At 38.4% G+C, this 19,463-nt stretch overlaps 1 non-coding gene across 1 annotated transcript; it reads right to left on the bottom strand.

Annotated features, from left to right (window-relative positions):
* Window positions 1–15,683: 15,683 nt before the first annotated feature.
* LOC125099490 (U6 spliceosomal RNA) lies at window positions 15,684–15,788 on the bottom strand. Its single transcript, XR_007127215.1, has one exon. It is a non-coding gene; the product is annotated as a U6 spliceosomal RNA (small nuclear RNA).
* Between the last annotated feature and the right edge of the window lie 3,675 nt (window positions 15,789–19,463).

Raw genomic sequence — 19,463 nt, 5'->3', positions numbered from 1 at the left:
CCGGCCGCGGGCAGCCGTCCTGGGAGAGTGGGCGGAGCGAGCCGCGGCCCAGGCTTGGTAGGCGGAGCCAGGCCCTGGTGGGGTGGGCGGGGTCGGAGGCGGAGGGACGCGCCGGCCACAGGGCTGGAAGTGGAAAAAAGGCGCGGAGATTGGAGGAGCTAGAGGCTAAGGCCTAGTTAGGACTCAGAGCCTGTATGTTTGGGCCGGGGGCACCTTCTTTTGAGCCGGCCAAGAGCTGCCGCTCCACTTTTGCCTCCATTGCTTTTGCCTCGATCCCATTTGACTCATTTCTCTGGATTTCCCAAACATTCCAAGCATCTTGTGCAGCCTTTTGAAGTGTTACTAACTGCCCACGCTTCCCTCTCTAGTTGTTTATAATTATTGGCTGTTCTGTCCCCCGCCATCTGACGTTTGTAGCTACAGCACTAGGGATACCACTGGAACTTCTTGTTTGATGTTGGTTGTGGACAAGCTCCTCACTACACTTCACTGTAATTACGTCTAATTACAAAGAAAATAATTACCGCAGTGAGATCTCTCAGTGCACCAATTTAAGTGCGCTGTGGTCTTGCCAGCTGTTCACTTGGGTAACCTGGAAAACCCATCACAAATTATGGTGCACAGAAAAGTACTCAAGAAAAGTTTGTTTTCTTCCTTCTTGTTACCCTCTCTCTCGCACTGGTTCCCAAGGCCCTTAGCTCATTGTCATTTGATCCCTGTTGGCATCTATCTTTTTTGTGTTATCATTGAACCTGAAATTCCATATATAAATATCTTTCTTATGACCATATACAGGTGATGTGTAATGAGTTTGCTTGCTTTCTTTGGAAGTGATCAAGATGTAGAGTCATAGAGTTTTCTTGATGATTAGAACAGTCTATGAAGAGAATGTTAAATAAAGGAACCTTATGAACATTAACCCAAATCAGACTTGTTTATTAATATTGTTTTCTTCTTTTTTGCATTGTTTCAATATGTAATAAACTTACATGATTTATTCTCAGAACACTATATTCCCTTCTAAAATTAGTTATGTTAAATTTAAGACCATTCATGGTTGAAACCTGAAGTCAAATTCTGCAAACAAGAGAAATTATTACAAATTTTATACTCATTTTCATGTATTAAAGAACTACAGTCTAACAGTTCAGAAGTAACAAGACAACAAATAGCTTAATTATTAAAACATAAAATCCAGGAAAAACCTTTGAAATTATTTCATTCTATCCTTCAGTCTCATCCTCACTTCCATACCCTAGTCCCATCTTATATTTCGTCAGAAAATTTTCTTACAGAGAACAACATTTCATCATCTCTTCTTAAAAAACTGTTACACTTTAAAATGGTCTCTGAATTAAGTTACCAATCTTAATCTCCAGAAAGCCTTTCTGTGTCAAACCACCAGTACCCCCTCCCACCCACCCCCCACACTATTGCTGACATTTAAGTTGTGAAAGAGATACCTCTCTTCCATGTGCCCATAACACACCGTGCTGGCTTTTGTATGATGCTTATTGCACTGAACTGAAGTTCTGGTCATCCTAACCATGAGTCTACCAAGAATTAGACCTTGTCTTTACCCTCTCTATCCCTCGCAAAACAAGTATCTTGGATATAGTAAGGTTGGATGGTTTCTTTGGCGCCCCAGATTCACTCTCCATTCTTTCCCATCTGCCCTGTGCCCTAGGGGCTGACCTGTATGGCCGACATCACTGAGCTCTCAGCTCTCTGGCTTATAATTGGGTCTGAAGATAAGGAGACCCAGCAAGAGATCATCTGAGGGAGAAAGGAGTATAAGGTTATTTATTCTCCCTGTTCCCTTCCTGTGAGGTCACCAGGGGGCCCAGCTCTCCTTTCTTCCCCTCATCCCTTTGGGCCTACAGGTAGTGATCGCTCTGCTATTCCCTGGGTTCCTCCTCTATTCTCTATGTTCCCCTAGACCTCAAACCTCCTCAAATGATCCTAATTTGAGTTTCCTACTAGAATCCTGACTGAGATACCCATAAAGAAGATTTGTGGAAGGAAGAGAAATAATATCAGAAAATAAAGCTCTGAAGTCTTCCCTCACTTTGAAAAGGAAGAGGGCTAGCAATTGTACATTATCTCACTAATCCCTTAAAACTACCATGTAAGGTAGCACATCCATGTTATAGGTAAAGAAACTGAAGTTCAAAGGGGTAAAAGGGAGCTCCCCCAGGCCAAATAGAATATCTACATTCTTTTTTTTTTTTTCTTTTTTGACAGAGAGATCACAAGTAGGCAGAGAGGTAGGCAGAGGGCGGGGGTGGGGGGAGGGGGAAGCAGGCTCCCTGCGGAGCAGAGAGCCCAACGCGGCCTCGATCCCAGGACCCTGAAATCACAATCTGAGCTGAAGGCAGAGGACCCTGAAATCACGACCTGAGCTAAAGGCAGAGGCCCAAACCACTGAGCCCCAAATAACTACATTCTAACCCAGGCCTTTCTAACTCTCTTATCCCACTGTAAATCAGTCAACAGATGTTCACTTAGTTCTTATGTATATCAGCACTATTCGAGGTGCTGGGAATTACTCAGTGATAAAAACAAATAGACCATAATTCCTATCCTCGTGAGATTTATATTCTGGTTGGGGAAACAGTAAAAGAAATAAGTACCTAATTCATAAGATTTGGTATTGAAAACTGGCAAGGAAGAAAAGAAAAATGGGGAAATGGGAAATAATGTGGAGGAAAAGGGATGAAATTTAGATAGGGTGGGTGGTGAAGGCATCAGCAAGAAGGTGACTGAGGAAGTCAGGGGAGCACCATGCAGATGGGAAGGGAAGAGAAACCTGAGGCCAAGTGAACAGTAAGTGGTAAGGCCTGGAGGCTAGTGTGCCTAGTGTGTTATATTATTAAATAAAAATAATTGTTTTTCTCCTGAATTACTCAGAAAACAAAACAAAACAAAAAAATACCTCAACTCTCTATTTTAATTTGTCTATGCAAAGCCAATCTGAAGATTCCAGGAAGGAAAGCATAGAGATTATCATTCAACCTACAAATAAAAGACAGAAGCCTTTATGAACTATTGAAAGCCGTAGGAAAATTTGAGATGTACAAAAGGGTCACTCAGCTTCACTTAATTATGAAAGTAGCGTAATTTGTTTCTGCTTCCAACAGTTCCAGTTGGAATGGAGATTAAGGGCACACTTTAATTAAACTAGCAAAGAGATCACCAGAATTCTCAACTAGGTGTTCCAAGAGAAATGTAAGAGAAATCTGGAATTTGAGACCTCGTTCCTTGGAATAACAAAACTGCTTTTGTGTCACCAAATACACATACCACGATATTTTATGAGTAGAAAAATATTAACATAAAGATTTTTTCCTTGTTATACTTGTTGCTGCTTTTTATTGAAACTGGATTTATGTTACTCTTTTTTTATCATTTTTATGTGTATTTGAAAAATAATACTACTTGACAACTGTTCATCTTTTCTACTGTTACTGGGAAGAGTTTGGGGCAAAGACAAAGCTCTGATCAAATATATTACATTATGTAACTTTCTATTTGCAGGGAAACTTGGAAATATTTCCTTTCAAGAGGCAACTTAACAAAACATTTTCCCTTGATAATGTTTCTCTTTTCTAACCTAATTTTATAGTGAGCTGGAGCTAGCACGTTACAGTTGAATTCAACTACTATTCTCTTTTATCATAGCAATCTTAAACTTTTATTCCACTTACTTGTTTCTCTGACAGAACCATAAGCCTCTTAGGATTTAGGACAGTATCTTATTTGCATATGTTGTCTCAAAAGTCTGGCATATCCAGTAACTACAAGAAACACCTTCAACTGAATTTTATTTTTTTTAATTTTTATTTATTTATTTGACAGACAGAGATCACAGGTAGGCAGAGAGAGAGGAGGAAGCAGGCTCCCTGTTGAGCAGAGAGCCAGATGCAGGCCCAGATCCCAGGACCCTGAGATCATGAACGGAGCCCAAGGCAGAGACTTTAACCCACTGTGCCATCCAGGCGCCCCTCAACTGAATTTTAAAACAAGAAGCCTAGAGGTAGGTGTTTCTAGGTTTGATTAATTCTTTCATTTACTTCCGTTTCCTGCTCTGCTATGCGTAGCAGGCTCTCACCCTCCCCTCAAATGATGGCTGCCAAATTCCAAGCATCACATGAAGACATGACAATGCCCAGCAACAGAGGAGGGTTATTTCTTTCTGAATACCATTTTTCAAGACGGTGGAAAAAAACATTCTAGAATCTGCAGATGTCCCTTCATGTCCTTTTGGTCAGAATTGTGTCACAAAACCATTGCTGGCAAAGGAAATGGGACCACAAAAATCTATTCAGAATAACGGTGATTCACCCCATGGAGCTGGGCTTGTAGCTGAGATAAGGAATGGACTTCCCTGAAGCTTATGGCAAGGGAGAAGAACAAAACTGGGATTCTCTTATTGAGGGAAAAAATAGAGGAACTGTTAGCAGGCAATAGCCTACAATTTCTGCTTATGTTTATAAGTTCCTAGAACATTATAGTCACTGAATAAATGTTTGTTGAATGAATGAATGGCTTTCCATACAACAAAAACATCAGAAATTTTAAGAGACATAGGTAATTGATAAACTACTTATTAAGTGAAAGTTAAGTATGCCATTTGTCATTTTATTTCCTCTCAGCTCCAAATTCATCCTTCATTAGGTGCTCTGTTAAAATGGAACTAGGTTCTTTAAATCTTTTTCTTTTTTTTTAAGATTCCATTTTTTAATTTTAATTAATTTTTTAAAATTTTTTATTTTTTATTAACATATAATGTATTATTAGCCCCAGGGGTACAGGTCTGTGAATCATTCAGCTTACACACTTCACAGCACTGACCATGGCACATACCCTCCCCAATGTCCATAACCCAACCACCCTTCAAATCTTTTTCTTTATCAGAAAGAATAATGCTAAGCTCTGTCAATAGAGAGCCATGGAGACACATTGCAAAAGAGTGCTCTTCTCTGATTTGTATGTTTTCCGTTGGCAGATTCCAGCCCCAAGAACTGCTTCTCGGCATCCTGCAAGATGCAAGGCTTCTCCATAGTGAGCTCCTGCAGGGCAAGGCAGCCACAGCACTCAGTGGTCAGCAGGCTCTCTCCCCACCCAAACTTGCTTCTCCCTTGAGCAGTTTCCGTGCAGAGTATTTCCAGTGAGAAACCTCACCATGAGAAGTTTTCCCCAGCGACCTAAGAGAAAGGTTTTTGGAAAGTTCCAGAGGGCAGATTTCCAGCAAGTTCCACCAGCATGGCACCACAGCAACTTCTCTGCTCTTCAGTGAGACAAAATTATGTCCTCTCCAACAACGTGTATATCTCAAGCCCTGGGGACTTCTTTTTGGGGACTGTGTTTCAGTCTCAGAGGGATTAGTCCTGATTTCTACTATTCCTACATTCTTTAGAGTTCTCTTTGTCTCTTACTAGCCAATCCTTTGCTACTCCAAAGCCCCATTACAGTTAATAATTTTTTATATTAAACTTTCTCTATTCAAGTAACCATGTGGTTTCTGTCTCTTGTGGCTTCTGTATCAGACTGTACCTTGACCCATACAGAGAATGATAGCAAAGAATTTCGGCCCAACTGTAAACTCAGGGAAAGAAATGATAAAAATCAGATTGATTCTATTTTCAATTCAATACATAATTATCGGCACCAACAGTTCTCAAACTTTTTGGTCTTGGGACCACTTTACAATCTTAAAAACTATGGAGAACCTTGAAGAACTTTTGTTTATGTGGGTTACACGTATTTATATTAAGAAACTAAAACTCAGAAACTTTTAAAGCACAAGAGTATATAAGTACACTTTCCATTAGCCATCAGAGGAATGACATCATCACATGTCATGTAGCCTCTGGAAAATTCTACCATACACTCATGACAGAATAAAGTGAAAGGGCAAAAAACATTTAGTATTGTTTTTTAAATAGTTTTGATTTTGTAGAACCCTGAAATAGTCTTCAGTATCCCCAGAAGTACCCAGATCACACTTTGGGAAGCCACTGATTTACATTAACTACATGTAAATGCAATACCTAGGATCTATGGGGGAAGAGCTATGGAAGATACGGTCCTTGCTAAGAATACAGTTTACTTGATAATATAAAGTATATATTCATATAAGAGTAAAACGATTTAAACCTTATGTAGTATATGATCAATAAATTCTGTCATTCAGAAAAGTGCTGTAGTTCAAATTAATAAGGTCTAGAGCTCAGCCAAACAATAATGCCTTCCATTTACAAAATTCACCCTCCTTATAACATGTTTCTGTTATATACAAAGATAAGCTCTAGAATAAGCTGAAGATATCTCAAATCTTCACAGCCATGATTGGTTAAGACACTGAACATGGGGACAGAACTAAGGAAAAGAAGAGCCAATGCTAAGAACCTTGGCAATCTCCATCAGTTAGAGTCTTTGCATGACTGGACTTCATTATGTTTATATCCGGAACTTAAGCTCTAGAAACAGTTCTGTTCCATGTGTTCATAATTTCTATGTATTTATGTATGTGTGTGTATGTGTATATACACACACACATATGTATATATATATATATATTTATTTAATTTCTTTCTATACCTGCCTATGGTCTCTGAGTACTTTCGAAAGCGGTCTTGATTGAACCAAGCAGAAAGATGATGTGCTTACTTCCAGGTCAGGAAAGTTAAGAAAACAAGAATAGCCCCCAACATGTCGAGGTGACACCAGTTAACACTACTGGGAAACTGGACAATGAGACCTAGGGCAACAGGATAAAAAGGGGAGATAGATAAAAAAGGGGACATCCTTAAGCCAGTCTTAGCATGTGACACAATCAAATCCAACTCTCATGGAAATGCTGAGGAAAGAAATATATGGCATATTCACACAGCACAACTTCCTAAAAATCTTTACCCATCTTTTTCCCTTTCTCCCAGGTCCTCACGACAGCCATCCATTTTGCTTCTCGCTTGTTCACCAAACTCCTACAGTGCTTCTCTCCCTCCCTCTTTCTCTCCCTCTCTGGGCATACTCACACTTCCCCTCCCTCTCTCCTGCAGTTTACCTCCCTTTGCTATTACTTCAGGCCTTTTTGTACTGAGAATAATCTGACCTCCTTCTCTTCAGTTCTGTAGCTGTTCTAGCTCTACTTAGCTCTGTCAGCACAACATAGTCCTAGGAGACAAGAAATGAAGGATTCTTCCTTAAAAGGGCAGGGGAAGCAAAAGAGTAAAAGACTGTGAATACTCAAACATGAATATTTTTGTTCCTATCAAACATTCTTTCAATCAACATTTTTTTTTTTTTTTTTTTTTTTTTGTTAAGTTGCCAGGCACAGACAGTGAGGTATGACCTCTTACCCTGAAACTACGGGGTTTTCCTATTACAAGCTTCCCCATACTCCTTTTTTTGGATTCTTTTCCAAAGGGAATGATTACTTTACAAAAGATAATTTTTTTGCTTAATGAGCTGATTACTTTACAAAAATTAGCCATGGAAAACCTTTACATGGTTAATTTCCCTCAAGCATTTAAACTCTGATTTAAATTTCAGTCTTCACTGAGAAAGAAGGTAAGATGACTGTGGTTTCTAAAATTTCTCTTGAAACAAAGAGTCAAAGGCACTAGAAAAAGTTATCTTAAAGTCACCTTATTACTAAGTCACCATTGACAAAGGACTATTAGATTACCACTTTATATTTAGCCACAGATGAAGGAGAGGGAAAGAAATAGAGAAGCTTCTAGACACCACAGGCTTATGCTTAGTAAACTGAAATTATTTTTTAAAATGTAAATCAAGAGTAAGAGCATTGAAAACATAAATAAACATAACATTAATTTTTATCCATATTAGTTATCTATTGCTGCATAACAAATTGCCCCCCAAAATACCAACTTAAAACAACACGAATTTATTATCTCTTAGTTCCTGTAAGTCGGGAATTTTTTTTTAATTTTATTTTTTATAAACATATAATATATTTTTATCCCCAGGGGTACAGGTCTGTGAATCGCCAGGTTTACACATTTCACAGCACTCACCATAGCACATACCCTCCCCAATGTCCATAACCCCACCCCCCACCCCCCTCCCCCCATCAACCCTCAGTTTGTTTTGTGAGATTAAGAGTCACTTATGGTTTGTCTCCCTCCCAATCCCATCTTGTTTCATTTACTCTTCTCCTACCCTCTTAACCCCCCATGTTGCATCTCCTCTCCCTCATATCAGGGAGATCATATGATAGTTGTCTTTCTCCAACTGGTAAGTTCGGAATTTTGGTGCAACTTAGTAGGGCCCTCCAGCTCAGGGTCTCTCAAAAGACTGTGGCCAAGGTGTTGGTCAAGGGTGGTCACCTCTAGATCTAATCTATAAATTTAATGTAATCCCAATTTGTTAAATATCTCAAAAAAAAAACATTTAATAGGATTTAAAAAGTAAACTGTCAAGTTCCAATCGAAGAGAAAGTACATAAAAGCACCCATAATTTTTGAAAGAAAGAACAATATAGAGATTTGCTTGCCAGATGGCAAAATACTTCGTAAATTGTGGTAACTAGTTACATGAAAAGAGGCTCCAACATCACTAACCAATCATCAGTAAAATGCAAATCAAAACCATAGTGAGTTATCACCTCACACCAGTCCGCATGGCTAGTAACAAAAAGACAAGAAATAACAAGTGTTGGTGAGGATAGGGAGAAAAGGGATCCCTTGTACACTGTTGGTGAGAGGGTATATCGGAGCAGCCATTGCAAAAATATCATAGAGGTTCCTTAAAATATTAAAAAAACAGAACTGCCATATGATCCAGCAATTCTACTTCTGCATAGTTCACTGAAGAAAATGAACACACCTACTCAAAAGGGTATATGCACTCCCATGTTCATTGCAACGTTATTTATAATAGCCAAGATGTGGAAAAACCTAGGTGTCCACAGTGGATGAAGGGATAAAGAAAATGTGGTATAAATACAATAGAATATTATTCAGCCATAAAAAAATGAAATCTCGCCATTTTCAACAACATGAACAGATCTTGACAGCTCTGTGCTAAGTGAGATAAGTCAAAAGGACAAACACCACACCATATGACTTCGCTTACATGTGGAATCCAAAACAAAACAAAACAAAAAGCAAGCTTGTAGATACAGAGAGCAGATAGCTGGCTGCCAGAAGAGGGACTGGGGGAAGGGGATCACAGTATACAAACTTCCAGTTATAAAATAAATAAGTCATGAGGTTGTACAGTGCAGCATGGTGACAAGAGTTAATAATACTAAATTGCATATTTGAAAGTCGCTGAGGAAAAATTGCAAAAGTTCTCATCGCAAGAAAGGCATTTTGTTGGGGCGCCTGGGTGGCTCATGGGTTAAGCCTCTGCCTTCTCCTCAGGGTCCTGGGATTGAGGCCCGCATTGGGCTCTCTGCTCAGCAGGGAGCCTGCTTCCCCCTTCTCTCTCTGCTTACTTGTGATCTCTCTCTCTGTCAAATAAGTAAAATCTTAAAAAAATAAAATAAAAAGAAAGGCATTTTGTAATTACGTGTGTGAGATAAGCTAGACTTACTGCAGTGATCATTTCACAATACATACCAATATTGCATCATTATGTCGTATACCTGAAGCTAATACTTCAATTATACCGCAACAAAAGAATTATGGTAATTAAAAGAGTGTGGTGTTAATTCAGACATGGAAAAATTAATGTATGTAATGAATAACGAGCCCAAACAGAGCCATTTTTATGTGGAAATGTTCATGATAAAACAACATTTTACCTCTCAGGGTAAAGAATGAGTGACTCAATAAACTGTATTGAGACAACTGATGACTTGAAAGAAAAAAATGAAATAAATATATACATACATATGTACGTATTGTTACATCTCTCTTTATATCCCTCTGTGTCACGCTTCTTTATATTGCAAGCAACTGAAGTCCCAGCCCAAACTGCCTCACTCAACAAAGGGCTCATTTAACTCAGTGCTCACATGAAAGACACTGAGGGTTTTTGTTTATTTGTTTTTCAATTTCTTTTTCTGTGTCTGGGTTCCGACTTCTGTAACATTACCTTTGTCCTGAGGCTAAGTAGCTGCCAAAGTTCCCAGCTTCGAATCTACACACCAGGTGCCCAGAAGGAGAAAAGCACCATCTGTTGGTATCCCCCATCGAAGAGGGAGAAATCTCCTTTCCCAGAACGCTTTTGCAACTTCCCTTCTCGTTACATTGGCTCAAGCGCTCAGGTTGACCATTCCTTAACACGCAATGGTTTGGCTTGTGCTGAAACAAACGATTGGCTTATCTTACTAAATCAGTGAGGAAAACTGGACAGAAATTCCCTGTTTTGGTCTAAAATAGCGGCGCCCTCTCTTAGAGCTAGGAATCTATCAATTTCCACTATGACAGCCCCAAACGAAAAGATATTCCAGTTGCACAAAAGAGGGAAAAGAGAAATAGCTTGACGTCCATTATGATAATACATCAGAATAAATTCCAGATGCACTAGAGAGCCAAATGGTTAAAAATAGACAAATGGGATTCTCCACCCTCAAAGAAGCAAAGCAGAATTCCTCACACCTTGAGTGTGGGCTATACATAGTGGCTTCCTTCCAGAGAGTAGTACAGTATGAAAAGGGGGGGAAACAGTTACTTTTCAAAAGAGAAGCAAAACCTCAGCCAGGTGATCAAGGTCAACATCAAGAATAACAGGTCATGGGATGCTGGGTGGCTCAGTGGGTTAAAGCCTCTGCCTTCGGCTCAGGTCATGATCCCAGGGTCCTGGGATCGAGCCCCACAACAGACTCTCTGCTCAGCGGGGAGCCTGCTTCCTCCTCTCTCTCTCTCTCTCTCTCTCTCTGTCTCTCTGCCTGCCTCTCTGCCTACTTGTGATCTCTGTCTGTCAAAATAAATAAATAAATAAATAAATAACAGGTATATTGGTTGTATGTACCCTGATCTGATGTGATGTGAAGTATTCTTTACCTCTGTGGTCTTTCTTCTAAAACCACAAAACCCAGTCCCGTTATGAGAAAAACATCAAACAAATTCCAAGTAAGGGATATTTTACAAAATCTCTGACCGGTACTCCTCAAAACTGTTAAGATAATCATCAAAAACAATTAAAGTCTGAGAAAATGTCACAAGACAGATGAGGCTAAGGAGAAATAAAGATTAATGCAATGAGGTATCCTAAATACATTGGGAGTCTTGTCACAGAAAAAGGACATTAAGTAAAAACTTAAGGAAATCCGAATAGAAGATAAACTTTAATTACTAATAACATCAATATTGGCTCATGATTTGTACAAACATCCCATGCTAATGTAAGATGTTAATAACATCTTACATACAGGGAGATTGGGTTGGGGTATATGGGAACTGTGTACTACTTTCACAATTTTTTTATAAATCTAAAATTATTCTACAATTTAAAGTTTATTTTAAAAACATTTTAAAACACATTAAAGACCTCCAAGATATGTTTTAGGAGAGCACATAAGAGAATATTTTAATATTTAATTTAAGAAATAAGAGGGGCGCCTGGGTGGCTCAGTGGTTAAACCACTGCCTTCAGCTCAGGTCGTCATCTCAGGGTTCTGGGATGGAGCCCTGCATCCGGCTCTCTGTTCAGCAGGGACCCTGCTTCCCTCCCTCTTCTCTGCCTGCCTCTCAGCCTACTTGTGATCTCTGTCTGTCAAGTAAATAAATAAAATCTTTAAAAGAAATAATAAAGAAAAAAAATTTAAAAATAATAAAGAAATAACAGACATTGGCAAGGATGCTGAGAAAGGGGAACACTGCTGCTTTGTTGGCAGGAATGCAAACTGGTGCAGCCACTCTGAAAAACAGTATAGAGATTCTGCAAAAAGTTAAAAATAGAACTACCCTATTGTTCAGCAATTACACTAGTAGGTATTTACCAGAAGGATACAAAAATACAGATTTCAGAGCACCTGGGTGGCTCATTGGGACCTATCTTCAGCTCAGGTCATGATCTCAGGGTCCTGGGATTGAGCCCTGCATCAGGCTCCCTGCTCAGCGGGGAGCCTACTTCCCCCTCTTTCTCTGCCTGCCTCTCAGCCTACTTTTGATCTCTCTCTCTCTCTCTGTCAAATAAATAAATAAAATCTTAAAAAAAAAATACAGATTTGAAGGGGTATATGCACCCCAATATTTATAGCAACATTATCAACAATAGCCAAAATATGGAGAAAGCCCAAATGTCCATCAACTGATGAATAGATAAAGATGTTGAATGGGATATTACTCAGCCATCAAAAATAATGAAATCCTGACATTTGCAACTGCATGGATGGAGCTGTATTATGCTAAGTGAAATAAGTCAGTCAGAGAGAGACAAATATCACTCATTTGTGGAATTTAAGAAGGAAAACAGACGAACATATGGGAAGGGGAGAAAAAAAGAGAGAGGGAAACAAACCATAAAAGACTCTTAATAATAGAGAACAAATTGAGGAACGAGGGAGGGAGGTGGGTGGGGGATGGGCTAGATGGGGGATGGGTATTAAGGAGGGCACTTGTGATGAGCACTGGGTGAGGTTCGTAAGTGATGAATCTCAGAATTCTACTCCAGAAACCAATATGGCACTGTATGTTAACTAAGTAAAATTAAAATTTAACAAAGAGAGTATTTTTGTAATCACAAGCTAGAAGATCTGATAGGAAAAATGCAAAACTCAGAAAGCAGAAAGAAAAAGCTGACCAGATTTGACTACATAAGAATTGAAAACATTCATAAGAAGAAAGATAATAACCCAAGTGAGCAGATAACCTAACAGAATGAAACAAAATTATCTTCATATGTATGAGATGAGGAGTTAATATCTAGAATACAATGAGACATAAAGAAACTAATTAGGATAAGACAATCTAAACACATGGGCAAAACATCTAAATTTGCAAAATCACAGAAGAAATGCAAATGGTTAGTAAACATGAATAGATGCTCAACTCTACCAATAAGCAGGACCATGCAGATAAAGCAGTTGTGTTTATAAGTCATCCATTTGGGAAAGGAAAGGGAATGGAGGGGGAAGTAGAAGGAGGAAGGAAGAACAGCAGTAGAGAGAGGATATGATGGACCTTGAGAGCAACTTTGCTTTATCAAATGTGTAAGATTAAAACATGTATATCTGCGGCACCTGGGTGGCTTAGTGGGTTAAGCCCCCGCCTTCAGCTTCTGCCTTCAGCTCAGGTCATGATCTCAGGGCCCCACATTGGGCTCTCTGCTCAGCAGGGAGCGCCTGCTTCCCCCCACTCCCTCTGCCTGCCTCTCTGCCTACTTGTGATCTCTCTCTGTCAAATAAATAAATAAAATCTTTTTTAAAAAATGTACATCTGCTTCAAGACTTCAGGAAGCCAATGAAAGACAAGCTGTAAACCGTGGGGCAAAGCTTCATACAGAACTTAGTGAGGTAGAATGAAAACAATCAAACCTTTGTTTAGGGAAACATCTTGATAAGCTTCTTTGAGCTGGAAAGGTGGCACCCCAAGACTTGCTCTATAAGAGGCAATACGAAAACAGAGAGAGTTGGAATCAGATTTGGAAATGTATATAAGTTCCAAATGTCCCTGGACTCCAAGGAAAGACTTAGTGGAGCACTAAAACAAAACAATTAGATTTGACCACCATGCCATTGATGTATATTCAGGGAGACACTGAATTGGTGTCACAGACATATTTTAAAAACTTGTGTAGAATTTCATCTTTCCTTAAAACCTAAGATCTGGTAATTAGTAGCTGGTTAATATCAATTCTAACTTTGTGGGGTGATTATTTTTGCAGGAAAAATACAGCTGTGGAAAAGTTTAGGCTGTAAGCCTTAGTTGTCCACAGCTGGAGGAAACCTCATTTTTGGCACACAGCCGTGTCCAAGCTCAACGACTTACCTGAGGGCACCAAATTCGAGGCATAGTGCCTAGAAGGAAACAAACAGCCTCATGTGTTTTAATTTATAAAGTCATGGCAAGCATCAGATATATGGATATGATGGATATGGTTCATTTAAATTTACTCCACAAATACAAGAATATTAGCAAGAGAGGATGCCCCTTCAAGTTTCAAGAGGCAATGTTAGTATTACTAAAAGAAAGTGCTAATGTTTTATAACAGGAATTCACAAATCCAGGCAATCATGTAGGTTGAAAATATAAATAGATTTAAGAAAGATTTGAGTACTCTTACAGTTATAGTTATCTCTGGTATCATTACAGACTACGGATACATCATAGGTTTTTTTTCTTTAAGGAGAAAGAAATTTCAGGCATAGTCTAAATATTTTGAAAGTGGAAATATTTTGAAATGGAAAATAATCACTTTTTCCCTCAAAGCCCCCATTTTATTGTTAAAAGCTTCTCCATGGTCAGTACCATCACCCTTATCACCACCACCATCATCATCAACACAAACTGGACACTTCCTTTATGCTGAAAGTTTTACAAGAATTTTCTTATTTTTAAGGGTCAGATCTTATAAAATGCAAATACCTCCATTTGCTATTACTAGTTAACACAATAGCAGTGATCAGAAAGCCAGGTTCTGTAGGAATAGAAACCAGACTATAAAATCTGGTAGTTAAAGGGAAGGTTTCATAAGAGGTAGAAAACAAAGACTAATTTTCCTTCCTTCACAATTTTGTTGAGGATGAGAACTAGATGATAAAGTCAAGACAATTCCAAGGTGTTTGTTATGCTGTATTTTTAATTGGCTCCTTTTTATAAATTGTTTCAGGGATAGTCACCAGAGAATCTATTGAATACCAACAGAGTACAGGGTTATGATTAAATATTTTTTACTTAGAAAAACATAATCTTCAATCAAAAAAGTCTGGGAAATAAACAGTATTATAGTAGGATTTTTTTTAAGTATTATCAATAGGTATATATCTAAAATACAATTATTTTGAACATTTTGATTAGGCTTTTCATTAAATCTTGCAATTTTCAAGTAACATTATACCATAAGCATTTTCCATGTTATTAAACAGTCTTTGTAATTGTCATTGTAATTGCTAGACTGGGTTTTACAATAATTTACATGCTCCATTTAAAAAAATTAGGTAGTTTCCAGTTTTTCACAATTATATATAAAGTCACAATGCACATTTTAAAAAATTTATGATGAATTTTATTTTTTTAATTTAAATTCCATTAATTAACATGTGGTGTATTATTATTTTCAGAGGTAGAGGTCAGTGATTCGTCAGTCTTACATAATACCCAGTGCTCATTACATCAAGTGCCCTCCTTAATATCCATCACCCAGTGACCTCATCCCCTACCCTTATCCTTTCCCCTCCAGCAACCCTGTTTCTTTTTTATGATTAAGAGTCTTTTATGGGAGATGCCTTGGGGGCGCAGTTGGTTAAGCCTCTGCCTTGGTTCAGGTCATGATCCCAGATTCCTGGGATCAAGTCCCACATTGGACTCCTTGTTCAGCAGAGAGCCTGCTTCTCCCTCTGCCTGCTGCTCCCACTGCTTGTGCTCTCTCTCTCAAAAAAAAAAAAAAAAAAAAAAAGAGTCTCTGATATCATCTTGTGTTATTTTTCCCTCCCTTCCCCCATGAGCCTCTGTTTTTTCCTCAAATTCCACATATGAGTGAGATCATATGGTAATTATCTTTTGCTGATTGACTTATTTAGCTTATACAGTGAATATTTAAAAAAAAAAATGGAACTCTTCACGAATCTGCATGTAACCCTTGCGTAGGGGCCGTGCTAATTTCTGTTATCGTTGCAATTTTAGTATATGTGCTGCCAGTGTGAGCACAATGTTACAAGGCACATATTTATATAGAATTTGTTTTTGTGTTTTAGAACTGTTTTTGAGACACTGTCCACAAACAAAATTAATAGGACAAGAAGCATGAGCAGTTTAAGGCTTTTGGCATATTACTGTCAAAAGACTGCTTTCAAAAAAAGACATTTTCATATGCTCATTTGGAAATATAAATTATTAAAGACTTTTTGGAGAGTAACTTTATAGTATCTTTTGAAATAAAAATGCATGTATGCTTTGAACAAGCAATCCCACTTCCAGGAATCTTTCCAACAAAAATAGTTACTCATATATTCAAACACGGATGTACAGGGTTTCATTTTAGCATTGTTTAAATTAGGAAGAAAATTGGAAATAACCTAAAAGAAAAGGTCAAATAAATTGTGTTATGGCTATATTTTGGCAAATATAAAGTTGCTAAGAATTAAATGGTTCTACATTTATTGACACAGAAAGATCTCTTAGAGAGTTACATGGAGAACAAAAGCTGATGGATAAACAATCAGACTGACTTCATTTATAAAAAAAATAAATAATTATATGTCTAAAGATTCATTCAAAAATCAAAAGGGATTGATGGTTGTATGACATTATGAATTTGTTGAATACCACTCAACTGTATATTTAAAAATGGCTAAGATGGAGTCAGCTGGGTGGCTCAGTTGGTTAAGCATCTGGCTCTTGATTTTGGTCCAGGTCATGATCTCAGGGCCATGGAGTCAAGCCCTGCACCTGGCTCCATGCTCAGCATGGAGTCTGCTTGTCCTTCTCTCTCTGTTCCTCCCTGATGCCCTCTCTCTCTCTTTCAAATAAATAAATAAAATCTTTTAAAAATGACTAAAATGGTAAATTGTATGTTATGTGCATTTTACCCCACTTAAAAAAAATCAGTAGGGATCATACACCTGTGGCTAAGACTATTAGTTGTTCCACTAAATCCATTCCTGCCTTCTTACACAGTGAGAGAGTACCAAATCCAGCTTAGACACATTTCCCAGCCTCCCTTGCAGTTACAATTGACCATGTGGCTAAATTCCAGCCAATAAGGTATAAGCAGAAGTGTTTGTGGCCCTTCCTGAGAATCTTCCTTAAGAAACCACTAATACATTTTGTTGGCTAATTGTCAAGAGGTTAAAAAGCAATTATTTATTTTCATGGATCTGTGGGGCAGGTGGGACAACTGTTCCTTTCTTTCATTTTTCCTTGGCCTGTGATGAAAGGGTGGCAGGTAACTAGGGGAAGATCTTCCCCTGTCAGCAACGGGGGTACCGCCGGGCCAGCAGAACTGTGGAGGTTGGTGAGGCTTAGGCTTGATATTTAAACACTGTTTCTTCCACCTGCAGCCACTGACCAAGTTTTATGGCCAAGCCTAAAGCCAAGAGGAAAGGAAGTATACCCTGTCCGTGATGATGCCATGGCAAGGATGTGATTACGGGGAGAGGAGGAAGGAGTGGGACAGTTAGGATCTATAACACATATTTTGCTTAAAGATATTAAGTTAATTACCTAAGATTACACAGCTGGAATGTGTCAGAGCCAGGCATTCAAACGTAAGTTTACTGGATCCAAAGCCCATGCTCTTTCTATCTCAACACTGTGCATTTTTACTCTATTTTAATGGATAGGATAAATTACCCCTCACTCCTCAACTTTTTCATCTTTGTCTTTGCTGTTACAGTGTGTTCATCATTCCAAAGGAACTTTAAAATCACTTTGTCAAATCCCAGAAATAGAAAAGATAAGAAAACATGCTGGAAATGAACCTATAAAGTGACTTTAGGAAATGCTGACATCTTTAAAATGGCTAACTTTCCTAAAAGGGATATGGTGTGTCCATTGCTATCAATTTTATTCATGTAGGTGTATCTTATTAACATTATTTACAATCCTTTTGGGTCTCCTACATATTCAACCCATTTCTTGTATTTCCACCAAAAACACACTCATACATGGCATGTATATTTAAAATACTTAGCTAAAATGGAAGCAATATGAAACCCCAAGTTAAGCATAGGGACCTAAAACTCCTTTAACAATTTTTGGATCTCTAGTCTCCTGCTTCATTGCTCAGCCCTCTGCTCTCTCCATTTTATTTCCCTGGCCAATTCCCCCTCCACCAGATAAAACAAAGTTTTTCTACTTTCTTAAATAAAGAAATTCAGCTCTCTCTAGCTCATACCCTGAACCCAAGCTTTGGTGTCACTTCAAATATCTAATCAAACCCATCAAGGTGCTCACCACCCTTCCCCCAAAAAAAGAAAGAAAAAATAATTTTATGTATGTTAGTCAAGTTTACTGAAGTAACAAACAACTCAAATCTCTATGGCTTCCGAGAACAAGCATCTGTATATTGTTCATGGTTTCTGCCAGTGGCTGCAATTCTGTTCTGTGTCTTCTCATTCTACAAACCAGCCCAAAGGAGCAGACTCTATTAAGAACATGTTCTTATGAATGAACATGAACATGAACACAATTTATCACAATGTAAGAAGAGTCACTCCCCTTATAATTAATTGTAAACATCAACTTTATCCTTTTCCTTAAACTATATGCACGACTAAGATGGGCATGTAGTAGTGGTTGTAGGGGTCATGAGTTTTAAGTGTAGGATGGTGCCTACCAGAAAATCTAGAGAACTTTCCTAATATGTATGACATCCCTGCCCCAACCTCCCCCATCATCTGATTCATCCCTGGAGGAAGGAACAGGTATATACATTTTGCAAAGGATCCTTAGCTGATTTTAACACCTCCTACTCTCAAGGCTTTTGAGAACCTCTGGAAATGGATTTTGGGGGAATGCTCTTATCTTTTGTTCATACCAGTCCTGGCATTTTAAATACAATAAGTCCTCCCATTTCTAACACTACACACAAAAATAAACTCAAAATGGATTAATGACCTAAATATGAGAACTGAAGCTATAAAAATCCTAGAAAAGAACATAGGCAGTAATTTCTTTGACATTGGCCATAGCAACATTTTTCTAGATATGTCTCCTCTCCCAAGAGAAATAAAACAAAACAAAAAGCTATTGGGACTACATAAGAATAAAAGCCTTTTTTTTTAAAGATTTATTTATTTATTTCTCAGAGAGAGAGAGAGAGACAGAGCAAATGCAGGCAAAGGCAGAGAGAGAAGTAGGCTCCCTGCTGAGCAAGGAGCCCAATGCAGGACTTAATCCCAGGACCCTGGGATCATGACCCAAGCCGAAGGCAGTGGCTTAACAGACTGACCCAAAATAAAAGGCTTTGATACAGCAAAAGAAATCATCAACAGATAAAGAGGCAGCCTACTGAATGGGAGAAGATCTTTACAAATAATATATCCAATAAGGGATTAATACCCAAAATACTTAAAGAACTTACACAACTCAACACCAAAACGAACAAAAAAGAAACAAATAATCCAATTTTTAAAATGGGCAAAGGACCTGAATAGACATATTTCCAAAGAAGATATGCAGATGGCCAACAGACACATGAAAAGATGTTCAACATCACTAATTACCAGGGAAATGCAAATCAAAACTACAATGAGATATCACTTTACACTTGTCAGAACAGCTAAAAGCAAAAAGACAAGAAATAATAAGTGTTGGTGAGGATGTAGAGAAGAAGGAACTCTCCTGCCCCTTTGAAAGGAATGTACAACAGTGCAGCCACTG

The sequence above is a fragment of the Lutra lutra genome, chromosome 4, assembly GCF_902655055.1.
Source record: "Lutra lutra chromosome 4, mLutLut1.2, whole genome shotgun sequence".
Taxonomy (NCBI): domain Eukaryota; kingdom Metazoa; phylum Chordata; class Mammalia; order Carnivora; family Mustelidae; genus Lutra; species Lutra lutra.
Note: the sequence above shows the minus strand (reverse complement) of the source record. Positions and strands in the feature narration are given on the sequence as shown.